We start from the raw sequence: 9,776 nt of genomic DNA on the forward strand, positions 1-9,776 counted from the left end.
TTGCATAAAGTCTTCAGGGACAGACTCCTTTGCGGTATCGACATTCTGATGCTCAGATGGGTTAAAACTAGGTGTCTTAAAATTAAAAAAAAATTTTAAATTTTGGTGTGATACGCACGCGGTAGAGAGGTCTTGTCAGCGCTCAGTAATAGATACCACATACCATGTGTTGCGTTCCGGCTTTGCTAATCTATATGCACATCCCTATTTTCACCTTCGCCTGACATCATTCACGAGAGGCCAGCAGGACAATGAGGATGACTAATAATGTCCTGATTTTATGGTTGAGGATAGTAGGTTCTAGTCTCGCATGTCTGGGGGGGCGGGCACACAGGGCTCCGCTGAGACTGGCGCACAGATTTCCCCAGTGTGAGTCTCCTGTCTGCATCCCTCATCCTAGTCTGATCTGTCCAGACTGCAGACCTTGTACCTTCAGGCACATCAGGGCCATACTTCTATCTTTTAGACTAATGGGTGGGCGATTGCTGTTGTAAGGAAGGACCCAGGAGGGGACTGTGGTAAGTTTCACAAATTAAGGTGGGGGAGAAGGAGAGAACGTTATTTTTTTTAAATGAGTTTTGTCCTTAGTTGACTATTTCTTATTTCTTTTTCTTTTATTTAAAAATTTTTTAATATACATAATTTACTGTCAAGTTGGCTGACATGCAGTGTATACAGTGTGCTCTTGGTTTTGGAGGGGTAGATTCCCATGATTCATCACCTATATACAATACCCAGTGCTCATTCCAACAAGTGCCCTCCTCAATGCCCATCACCCATTTTCCCGTCTCCTGCTGCCCCCCCCCACCCCATCAACTCTGTTTGTTCTTTGTATTTAAGAGAAGAACTTTAAAACCATCCAGGCATACTCAACCAGCTATTTCAGCATCTAGAAGGTCTTGGACCACAGGGCAGGTGCTGGGCCATGGACCATGGCATCTATGAATTGCAAAAGCAACAGCTAGCTGTGCCTTGCCCAGTCTGTTTGCATATCCAGATCCATTGAATGTGGGAACATGATGACAGCCATGTACCAGGTGACAACTACGGCCATCACATTCTTTGACTTTCATCAAATGACTAGTCTGTCCAGACAAAGAAATGCCTTGCTGCTCCTTGGAAGGCCTGGCCATCTGACAGCACAGAGCTGTTGGCGACGACTTCTCTAGCAGCTCTGGCTGGCGTCATAAGTTGGCTGAGCGTTCATTAAGGATGCAAGTCTTGTGGCTCCAAGATGCCTATGGTTGGTTTAAACCTGGATTGGATGGAGCCGGGAGGAGAATTCTTATATGAGCACTTTGTGAATATACAACGTAGGTGGATTGAGGTGAGAGGGGACAGCCAAAACTTTAGTTCACAATGCTGATTGCTGTCAGGATGACATGATGACCGAAAGGTGTTTTTAATCATGGGCAAACTCCCTCACTTTGCATGGGCGAGCCATTAGGATCTTCTGTTGCCATCAGTCTTGCACTGCCTTGAGGGGAGGGCTGGGAGAAGAGCCAGCCCAGCCCTGTGGCTCACACCGGGAAGAGCTTGCTGCGACCAGAGAGCAGAGGTCTGTCGGCTGCCTGTTTCCTTGTTCCCACCAAGCCCGTCCATGACTTCGAGCAGGCTCTCATCGTGCCTCCCTATTTACTCTCCTGCTCGATTCTTTCCCTGATGTGTATCAGAAGATGAATAGTCATGTCACTCGTTGGTATTTTTGAAACACATCTACTTAGATATCAAATAAATGTAGCAGTTTAATTTCTGTGGTGGATTCAACCCATTAGACAAAGGTTGGTTTTTTTTAAGTTTATTTTTATTTATTTTTGGGAGAGAGTGAGAGCACAAGTAGGGGAGAAGCAGAGAAGGAAAGGGAGAGAGAGAGAATCCCAAGTGGTCTCCATACTGTCAGCACAGAGCCTGATGTGGAGATCAGACTCATAAATTGTGAGATCATGAACTGAGCTGAAATCAAGAGTCAGGCACTTAACTGCTTGAGCCACCCAGGCACCCCTGTTTTTGTTTTTAAACAATGAGGGAACTCTCTGAATCCTGGAGGCCTCTTGTGAGACTTCTGGGATCCTGCTTGGCCATGTTCTGTCTAGAGCTGTGGCATAGTAATGTGCACTCAGAGACTGTGGTGCCAGTCGTCTCTGTGGGCTCCAGAGGGGCCTTGGGAAGGCCACTGCACATCCCCCTGTCTTGGTACCACACTTCTCACCTTGTTTCTGAAACCAAATTTCTTGGGAAATCTGGAAGTCATTTATAGTAATTTCTGGAAAGATGCACTTCTTTCTTCGTGCAACCATAGATTTTATTGAGCATCTTTTGTACAGAGAACAGTTTGGAGCAATAGAACAATGCCTAGCGGGGAGTCACAGACTTTTGATTTGGAAGACAATACGGCGTGGAGAAGAGAGGATGGGCTTTGGAGTCAGACAGACCACAGGGCAAATCTTAGCTCTCCAGCTACATGACTGGGCCACTTCTGTTTTCTTGTCTGTCAGATGAGGCTGTAACCGCTGCCTCCTAACGTCCCTGTGGGGATTACATGAGGTGATATGTTTGCTATTGCTTCCCAGATTAGATCTCTAGTATTTCTAGTGCAGACCTGTCTCCTGAATTTCAGACCTCGGTGCCCGTCCATACTTGGTACCAGCATGTCCCAGGCTGAACTCTGTCCCTTATTCTCCAGACCAAACTATTCCCTTCCTCTTACAGTTCATTTCGGTGAAGGGTTTCATCATTCTCCATTGACAACACAAGCCACCTGGAGCCCCTCAAGTCTTCCTTCTCCCTCAGTTTGGAAAATTCCATCAGTCACCAAACCCTGCCAACGGGTTTCCCCTGCCCCCTGTTCTCTGTCTCATCCTCTCACTCATGACCACTCTTCATCCAGCTCCTCGTCATTTCTTACCTGGGTTACTGCAGTACATTCCATTGTAAAGTCTATTCTACTGTCAGAGTGAATTTCCTGATGTCACACATCTCCTTAGAAGTCTATCATTCCCTTCATGGACTTCAAGGGTAAGTTCGATTTCCTTGAGCTGGGATGACATGCTCGCCATGAGCGGTGTCCCTCCGTTCTCTCTAACTCCAGCCTTCGCCTCTGCTGTGTTCCTGCTCTAGGCTGACTCCACACAGAAGTCCTTCCTGTTCCGTAGGGGCATCTAGCTCTCTGACTCTCCTCCCAAGTTCTCTCTGCCCAAAACCCTTTTGTACTTGTGTGTACCTGGCTGATGCCCAACCATGGTTCAAGATTCGGTCCCAGGGTTACCTCCTTTGGAGGAGCTTATTCAAGCAGGCTGAGTTAAATCCTTTCTTTCTGGATCACCACCATTTTGTCTATTTATGCATTTGTTGTCATGGATTTTACTGGTCACCTTCCCTAGCAGGAAGCTTGGCAACATTGGCCCCTGCACAATGTTAAGCATTTGTGGATATTAAGTATGCATTTCTGGAATAAATGATTGAAAAGTATTGAAAGTGACTACCATAGAGCCTGGTTTATGGGCGGATCTCGGTAAAAGGTTCTCTCTGATTTTGCCACTAAATAGGTAGTTGACTTGGGGGAAAGCCTATCACCTCTTTGGGCCTCAAGGTTTTCATTAGAAAATAAAATTCATGGGTAATTTAACACAGACACATCCAAACATATATAAAATGTCAAAAAAATCAACATAGTGTAAATCTAGTAGTAAGAAAGGAGTCGCAGGTAATCTATAATACAGTTCCACGTACAATAACACTAAAAGACATAACGAAGTGGTCATATGCTTGCACTTGGCTTGTAAAAAATAAATCTGGTTTTCAGTTAAGACCAAGTTGTGCTTATGCGTTTTTTTTTTAATTTCTCATTTTGGAATAAAAGCTAAATAAAAATATTCAAGTGGAGTTACTGTGAGGGGGCTAGCTGAAAATGCACACTGATAGAGATGTTTTTGTCGTGGTGACTAACACAATGCCTAATACTACCAATGACAATGTTGTTGGTGACATAATTTTCTTTTTAAAAATTTTTAAGTTTTATTTACTTTTTTTGAGAGAGAGAGAGTGTGAGTGAGGAAGAGGCAGAGAAAGAAAAGGAGAGGGAGAATCCCAAGCAGGCTTTGTTTTGCCTGCACAGAGCCCAATGTAGGGCTTGAACTCATAAAACTGTAAGATCATGACCTAAGCTGAAATCAAGAGTTGGGTGCTTAATCGACTGAGCCACCCAGGCACCTCTGGTGACATAATTATCTAAATGAATGTCCAAATGAGCAGATGATACTTGGTAATGTTCCACATAAAATGAAAAGCATCACAGCTTTTTAAAAAAATTTTCAATGTACTTACATTTCTGGAAAATTCAGTCTGTACCAAAATAGTGCCCCAAAAAAGTTTTATTAAAATTGAGTTAAGCACTAGGCTCAGTTAATTATACATGGGATTTTCACTTATGTGAATGGCCAGTGCAGAATGTAGCACAGTCTTCCATGGCTTGGGGCCATACTGCATTTTGCGGGGTGACCAGCGTTCCCAGCCCCTACACATTAAAGAGTAGTCATGCTCACTGTATCGATGAGACACTACATAATACCTACATGCGCAAGTTTCTCTAGTGCCTTCTAAGTGTCTTGTAGGGAAGTAGGTAAGCTGCATTACCCAGCAGCGAAACTCTCTGCCTACACATCTCTTCTCAGTGGAAAAATGTGCTTCATTTGTCTAAAGCTAATTATTGCAAAATGAATTTACTTCTGATGATTAAAGATTTGTAGCATTCGAGGGAAGTCCCTTCCTTGAAGTGAAGGATGAAGGCGCTAAATGAATAAACAGATAGATGCAGTTTATGGTCATTGTGATTTGCTTCGCATCTTCTTGATTGCCACTTGCCTTTCATGTGTCCTTTTTCTTGATCCTCACACTTTATTCATTCTCACCTGAGTAATATTCTCTTTGTTTAGGAGGGTTCCTATTTCCATACTTTTAAGATAAAGAAATGTGTTCCCATTCTCCTCCATTCCTTTTAAGAATCGTTTTAATGTTTTATTTTTGAGAGAGAGAGAGACAGAATGTGAGTGGAGGAGGGACAGACAGAGAGGGAAACAGAGAATCTGAAGCAGGCTGCAGACTCCGAGCTGTCAGCACAGAGTCCAGCGTGGGGCTTCAAACTCACAAACTGCAAGATCATGACCTAAGCCAAAGTCGGACAGCACCCAGGCACCCTATCCTACATCCTTGATATTTATAATTCAGATTGTTTTGTGATCCTTGGTTGCTTGACCGCCCTCCCCTTTCTGTACCATGCACTGCTTTTAGATTTAATTGTTGTCCCACTCAGCTGAGCTAGGATTTGTTTTTTAAGTGTGTTTCCACTATTAGTTAAGACTTACCAATTTATTGTCTACCTTAAAAGCAGGGTCACATGTTGTTCATCTTGATGTCCCCAGATCTGCCTCGGTCATCAGCTGCTAGCAAGTGCTAAGGTAACATCTGTTGAAGGAACGAATGAATGGAACACATGATGTGCTTCAGCCTGAAATCTTGCAAGTTTCATGAATAAGAAAGATGTATGAGGCTGCATACAACAAATGAATCTTCCATGTCAGCATTTTTGGCAATTTGAAATTCTAAATATTGATTCTATTTAAAAGGTGCACAAATGTTTCCTTATACATTAGGTCCCCCTTTCTGTTGGTGGTACCTACCGTTCCACCAGGCTTTCCAACAGGAAATTCTGGAATCTTCATTGACTCTTCATATGTCACATGGACCAGCCACCAAGCTTTGCTTTACAAAGTCTCTCAGATCTGTCCCTATTTCCCTTCTCCTCGAGGAACTGTGTCATCATATCATGCTTGAAGTCTAGCTAAACTTTGATTGGAGTTCTGATCCCCCAATTTCTCTCCTTCCAAGATGACTTTCACCATAAAGTTGATGTGCACATAGGGAGCGACCACAGCTTTCTCTTGCTTAGAGTCAAGCCAACCTCTTAGACCCAGCTTTTCCCAGCTGCTCCTACAGTCAGATTGCACCCTTTCTTTTTTACTGCTCCCCTTACCTCCCGGCTGGCTGTCCCGCAGTAAGCCTCATTTCCTTACCAGTCACCATACCCTTCTTCTTCTCCTCCTCGTCCTCTGCTGCCAGGAAAACTTCTTTGCTCCATATCCATATATGTTGCTTCTATCCTCCTGCAATGTTTTCTCAAGACTCAGTGTATCTTGAATTCTCTCTGCAGTTTGTATTATGTAACTGGCACTTTATAATTTGCTACAACTCTTTGCTTACTTTGCCTACTCATCTCTTTATAAGAACATGAGCCTTTTCTCAGGGACTGGTGTTCATTTATTTGTAAATAACACCAAGCTTACCGCAATACTGGGGCTATAAAAAGTGCTCCACAAATAAGTGATCTCTCACATATGAATGCGGTTGTAGTTTGGGTGCGTAGAGTAGGGCTCAGCAAATTTTTTTGGTAAAGTGACAGATAGTAAATGTTTTAGACCTGTGGGCCTTATGGTCTCTGTCACAACTAGTCAACCGTGCTACTGTAGTATGAAGTAGCCATTGGCACTGTGTAAATGAGTGAGTGTGACTCCATCCCAATAAAACTTTATTTACAAAAATTGATTTGGCCAGCAGAATGTTTCCTGATTCCTGGCTTCTATAGTATGGTGTTAATGAGGCCAGTATTGGGATGCTTGAGTGGCTCAGTTGGTTAAGTAACAACTCTTGGTTTGGGCTCAGGTTATGCTCTCATGGTTCATGGGTTCAAGCCTCATGTTGAGCTCTGTGCTGACAGTGGAGAGCCTGTTTGGGATTCTCTCTCCCCCTCTATCTCTGCCCGTCCTCACTCATGCTCTTTCTCTCTCCTCCACCCCCTCTCTCAAAATAAATAAACATTAAAAAGTTTTTGTTTTCTTGTTTTTGTTTTTATTTTAAATGAGGCCCAGGGGTGCCTAGGTGGCTCAGTCAGTTAAATGTTAGACTTCACCTCAGGTCATGATCTTGCAGTGTGTGAATTTGAGCTCCGCAAATTCTGTGCTGACGGCTCAGAGCCTGGAGCCTGCTTTGGATTCTGTGTCTCCCTCTCTCTCTGCCCATCCCCCACTCATGCTCTTTCTCCCTGTCTCGCTGTCTCTCTCAAAAATAAATAAATATTTAAAAAAAATTTTTTTTAAATGAGGCTCATATCAAGACCCCTTTTGGGTCTCTATTGGTAAGCTTAGTTGCAATACTGAAATTTCTTTCTTTTTTTTTTCCCATAATATTTTATTGTCAAATTGTTTTCCATACAACACCCAGTGCTCTTCCCCTTAAGTGCCCTCTGAAATTTCTAACTCTGGCCAATAGCCTTAAAGAAAGTGTCTTGTCACCACTGGAGAATTGACAGAGCAGAGGGACGCTCCATGTGACCTTGCAGCTCATGTGTCACAGAGCTCCAGAACTGCCACTGGGACAGCTCTCTGGAAAAGCACATTCTTTTTAGGCACATGCATCCTCTTGTCTTCCTATTGATAGGGAAGAAAGCTGCCATTTTTTTTGAGTATCTGCTGTGTGCCAGGAATTTTCTATGTTGGCCATCCTCTCAGTGAGTGAAATTATCCTCTGAGGTATGAGTGTTATTTCCATTTGTCGAAAGAAAAGATTGAGACACAGGAAGTTAAAGGATTCACCCAAGGTCGCAGATAGGACCTGCTCAGGTCCCGCATTGGTTTTCTGACACTAAGTTTGTGTTCTTTTCACTCCACCGTCATAAACTTGCTATCATATTGATTCTGGTACTGGTGCGTGAAAGACCAAACAGAATGTAATGTTCCTGGCAAGGCAGACTGATGTAGCAAGTTGTATTTATGGCCTTAGGGTCTTAGTTGAATTTCCGCTGTCAGCTTTATTAATTATTATACCACCTCTTCTTTTATAGTCATGAGAGCCTCTAGTTAACAACATAGTGGCATTGTCGAGTGTATCTGGATCTCAGTGATCTTACTCTGGAAAAAGTCACTCCTAGACATACCAATATTTTTACACAGTAGTAAATTCTTAACGCAATTGTGGTCTCACTTAAGCTGCAAGGAAATTTAGCTGGGAGCCAGAGTGTTAATTTTTCTCACTTTTCCTCTTGTTCTATTTCTGTTGTGGTAAACCAATGTCAACCTGACTAGGTTTTATAAACTTGGTCACCTCTTCTCTGCGCTTATAGCCAACCCCAGGGAAAGCCAGTAGTTCGGGGATGATGTTAAAGAAGACAGGGTAAGTAATTAAAAACCCATTTAGATCCGGATTGTATTACTAAGCCTGGAGGGAGTGGAAATAAAGGGGAACAAAACATATTTATTTTAGAATTTTTAAGATTTAGTTTCCTAAGACCAAATAATTGTATTTGCTATTTGTTTTATCTTCTTGCCAAACCATGGTATAAGTTCAGATTCCCTTCCTTCGTTCGTTCCTTCCTTCCTTCCTTCTCTCTTTTCTTTTCTTTCTTGTTTTGCTTTTTCCCTGTATTTTTTCTTCTTTCCCTTCCTTTTTTTCTCTTTCCACTTATATGTCTCTCTCTGTGTATGTCTGTCCATCCATCTATCTACCCCTCTATCTATCCATGTCCCCACCTGGTCTAATAGAACTCAATGGGCTGGGTTCTCCTACAGAGCCACCAAGCCTGTCTTACCTGTGCCGTATCCCTCTCACCAGAAGTGGACATGCACCTGCCTCCCCAAACAGCCACGGGTCTAGTCCTAGATAAAAGAACAAAAGTACGCAGATGATCTATCTTCCATAGCTGTGTCTCTTGACTTCTTATCCCAGCATTCCTGTTACAAAGATCATTTATAGTTATATTGAAGATGCCAGGGGGTTCAGGAGAGTGGGAAATGAGTCCCGTTGCACTTGGTGACTTTTGTGGTGATTTCCCAAAATACTGTACTCGGTGACAACAACAACAACAGCACCAACAGCATTCAAAAAGCACACCACAACTGGAGCCGTAGAAGTGTGCACCTCTGGAAGACCACTGTCCTCTCCTAGTGCTGAACACATGTGACTCTGTCGTACTTAGAACACATGAAAAGCAGGGACCTGCTGGGAGATGCTTCATTTTTGGACTCAAAGGCTTCAAAAGCTTACAGCCTCTAAATGAGGCTTTGAAGTAGAGGGTGGGGTGGTGATGAGAGCAAGCTCACCCCTCTGTGTGGCTATTCTATTATTTCAGGCTTTTGATTTCCAGCTGCAAAGCAAACAGGGACCCTGGTGCTCTGACTTACCCCAGGTTATCTTTGTAGACAGAAAGGGCTGAATTTCCAACTAAGCCAAAGATAGATCTAATCAGTCCAGTTTATTATATATTCAGGCATCTGCAAACTCCTCCTCCTTGTTTTGATTTCATTATTATCACAGTGCCCTTTGCCATTGCTTTTGGTGTTGTGAAAATTAAAGTCTAATGAAGTGTGATGCTCTGCTAATATACTGTGGTGGAGACCAGTGATTGGCTAACTTCACGGTCATTCTCAACCTTCTTACTCCTTCCTGCCTCCCACAGTAGAGAGTGCACCACTTACTTACTTCCCCAGCGACACAGGCAGGTAGGGTGGATATGTGACCCAGTCCTAGCCAATGAGATGTTAGCCATGCTGGCCTTCGGAAAACTTTTCTGCTTTCCCTGATAAAGGGGACATTTGTGCTGGTGTCACCTTTTCCTTTTCCTTTTTTTTCTTCCTGTCTTACATGCAGATGAGAAGCCTGGAGCTTCTGCAACCATTTTGTGACCAGTGATAGTTATGATGGTGAAAAGTGAACATAAGAAAGATGCTAGA

At 43.2% G+C, this 9,776-nt stretch overlaps 1 long non-coding RNA gene across 1 annotated transcript; it reads right to left on the minus strand.

The window, feature by feature from the left end:
* Positions 1 to 2,311: 2,311 nt before the first annotated feature.
* LOC115290794 lies at positions 2,312 to 8,704 on the minus strand. The gene is made up of 3 exons (XR_003908202.1): positions 8,636 to 8,704; positions 5,361 to 5,460; positions 2,312 to 2,526 (listed from the first exon to the last, which is right to left on the minus strand). It is a non-coding gene; the product is annotated as an uncharacterized LOC115290794 (long non-coding RNA).
* Positions 8,705 to 9,776: the final 1,072 nt, after the last annotated feature.

The sequence above is a fragment of the Suricata suricatta genome, chromosome 4, assembly GCF_006229205.1.
Source record: "Suricata suricatta isolate VVHF042 chromosome 4, meerkat_22Aug2017_6uvM2_HiC, whole genome shotgun sequence".
Classification (NCBI taxonomy): Eukaryota; Metazoa; Chordata; class Mammalia; order Carnivora; family Herpestidae; genus Suricata; species Suricata suricatta.